This window comes from Nanorana parkeri, unplaced genomic scaffold (assembly GCF_000935625.1).
Source record: "Nanorana parkeri isolate BGI_ZX_2015 unplaced genomic scaffold, ASM93562v1 scaffold2665, whole genome shotgun sequence".
NCBI lineage: Eukaryota > Metazoa > Chordata > Amphibia > Anura > Dicroglossidae > Nanorana > Nanorana parkeri.
In genome coordinates, this window is record NW_017308933.1 from 54,497 (window position 1) to 57,922 (window position 3,426).

The following is a 3,426-nucleotide window of genomic DNA, read 5'->3' on the forward strand; positions in this document are numbered from 1 at the left end:
TGCAATGACAGCAACAGATATGACTCCCAGAGACAGAGTAGGATTTTCAGCAAGGCTTGCCTACCCCTGCTCTCTCTCTCATTGAGCTCCCATCTGTCACATTCCTCAATGGGAGCCGGAGATGATGAGGGTGGTTGTTGTTCTAGTCTGAGCACCCCTGATAGTGGGACGTAGGGTGCCGGGACAGAGGAGTGGAAGGAGCGCTGGCAGGTGACGTTGCCGCTGATGTCACCGGACCTGGTGAAGCAAATGTCTGGATTCTGGACGTGGCAAGGAATGCCGCTCACCGGAGTGGGATGCCGGCCGTGGTTGGAGAAGATGGCACCAGCGCAGCGGGCAGGAACAGGGCCGAGGACAGGCGCGGTGGGCAGCGAAGTACAAGGCAGCAGGCAGGCAGGGGAGTGGGCGGGGCACAGGATGAGGTCACACAAGAACAGAGCCGTGCAGAGATCAGAAGAGTGGCGAGGAAAGCCGGGTCAGTGACAGAAGATCGGGAACAGAGTCTCAGATTACAGGGTACGGCTGGAGATCTCTCACCACTGGAGGCGTGCGGAGGCTCCGCCTCAAAGAGACTATTCGGGGGCCCAATTCGTAACGAGTACATGTGTGCACCTTCATGTATGTTGTATGATGCACCCATGTCTACTCAGAGGTGCACGAGTATGCACAACTCTATTAGAAGTACTGTGCACGCATGCGCAGAAGCTTGTGCGGAAACCTCCACTAAAAAGGCAGTGGCTTTGCCTAGACTGAAGATGTATTTCCTCAGTCTCCCCTCCCCCAGTGATCAATCTGCTGCAGGCAGGAGGATGCATTTCCTCAGTCTCCCCTCCCCCAGTGATCAGTCTGCTGCAGGCAGGAGGAAGCATTTCCTCAGTCTCCCCTCCCCCAGTGATCAGTCTGCTGCAGGCAGGAGGAAGCATTTCCTCAGCCTCCCCCCCCAGTGATCAGTCTGCTGCAGGCAGGAGGAAGCATTTCCTCAGCCTCCCCCCCAGTGATCAGTCTGCTGCAGGCAGGAGGAAGCATTTCCTCTGCCTCCCCACCAATGATCAGTCTGCTGCAGGCAGGAGGATGGATTTCCTCACTCTACCCTCCCCCAGTGATCAGTCTGCTGCAGGCAGGAGGAATATTTTTCTCAGTCTCCCCTCCCCCAGTGATCAATCTGCTGCAGGCAGGAGGATGCATTTCCTCACTCTCCCCTCCCCCAGTGATCAGTCTGCTGCAGGCAGGAGGAAGCATTTCCTTAGCCTCCCCTCCCCCAGTGATCAGTCTCTACTTCCTCAGCCTCCCCTCCCCCCAGTGATCAGTCTGCTGCAGGCAGGTGGAATCATAGATGGTGACCCTGGATGATGGCTGAACAAAGATGGTGCTTTTCTTCTGGAGAGAGAAGCAGATGAAGGCATTGTCGGGAGAGTCCCGCGAGAGGTAATACACTGACTCAGCATGTATAGACCTATATCCGATGACAGGTCCTCTTTACTGAACATCCCGCCAGGCAGGTCAGCATGGCCGCCTGCGCACCTCTCTTTTGATTGGCGCAGTGATTAGAAGTGATGTGAACTCCTCTCTGTGGATTTTGTTGCTCCTCCGTCACACTTCCCTCCGTAATTAATGAAATGCGTCCGACAAATGTGAGATGAATGAAAGTGAGCGATGTGCGCGGCGCGCCCGCGATGCCAGCCGCGCCATCGGCGGCCTCGCTAATGGCGGATTCCTCTAACAATGCCGTAAATGATCAGAGAATAACGAGCGTCAGGAAGATACAAGTGAACTGTAACCACAGCGAGGGTGTCAAATAAAACGCGGCGCTTATTAACACCTAATTAGCAGCAGCCTCGTTTATTTTGTTTACGAGGGAAGCGGACGCGGCGGAAAGACGGCCCATAAGTCTGATTTATTCCGTCGTTAATCGGCGGCGGACGGCGACAAATCTGCAGGTATTTGTTAGGGGGAGGGAACGAGCAGGAGCAGAGCCGGGCCGACACACACACACGGATCTGGTGGCAGGTTAGCGGTCCCGGTTGGCTCGCCAAATGAATATTAACCGGCCGCCGATTCACCGTGACAATACCGCCGACGCTGATCTGCGGGAGAACCTTCCAGAATCCTTCCACCAATGACGCAAAACAGGACCGCTAATGTCCCCACGACGCAAGATTAGAATGGAGTTCCCCCCTTTAATGCTAGGAGTGCGCGGTGCTGTACGCATATTTGTGGGGACATGGTGGTGCCTGTGCTCAGGATCAAATGACACACATATACTGTACATACAATATATTGCCAAAGGTATTGGGCCCCTCCCCCTCCCAATCATGTGATTCAGGTGTTCCAATCCCCTCCATGGCCCCCGGTGTATAGGACGAGGCACCTCGGCGTGCAGACGCTTCTACAGACATTGGTGAGAGAACGGGTCGCTCTCAGGAGCTCGGTGACTACAAGCGTGGTGCCGTGATAGATTGTCACCTGCGCAATAAGTCCGTCCGTGACATTTCCCGGCTACTAAATATTCCGCCGCGGTCGCCTGTTACTGGGATTATAACAAAGATTATTATTGTATCACCCCCAGGTCCAAAATGATGAACGCTGGGTGAAATTTGGGGAAACCAGTTTGTTGGCCGGGGTTCTGTGCAGGTAATTCGCTCGTTATCAGGCCCGCCATCTTTGTGTGATAAGTGGGTCTGTCACTGATAACTATTCGGTGTTCTGGATTACTTAGCGCCATAAAAACCATAACACGGCGCCTGGAACAACAACTCGGGGACGCAGCAGACTGTGGAATGTGAAGGATTGCTTTTGTTTGTTGTTTGTTTTTACACACGGAACATCAACGCAATATTTTTTTGTGTTGATTTTTTTTTTTTTAAGAAAGAGGAAAAAAAAGGCAAACAAAAAAAAGTGAACGTTTTATTTTCAGGATTCAATGTTTGGTTTTTTTTTTACACGAAGGCCTCGCAAATGACAGCTGGTGATGACAGTTGATTTGGGGACGCTGATCTGTCATTAAACAATGACAACGGGGCGGAGCCAGCTGTGATGTCACGGCCGTCTCTCGCCTAGTTATTATTCATTGGCCGCGACCTGCAGGAAGACTCTGGCAGGTGCCGGCCAATAGGAAACAGTTGGGCGGAGCTAGAGGTGATTTCACGGCCGTCTCTCGCCTAGTTATTATTCATTGGCCGGGACCTGCAGGAAGACTCTGGCAGGTGCCGGCCAATAGGAAACAATTGGGCAGAGCTAGAGGTGATGTCACCGCCGTCTCTCGCCTAGTTATTATTCATTGGCTGGGACTCTAGCAGGTGCTGGCCAATAGGAAACAGTTGGGCGGAGCTAGTTGTCACGGCTAGCTCCTCCCATTTGTTGTGCTTTTTTTTCTTTTACAAAAATCTTTTTTTTTTTTTTTTTTTTTTGTTTTAACTTTTTTTTTCT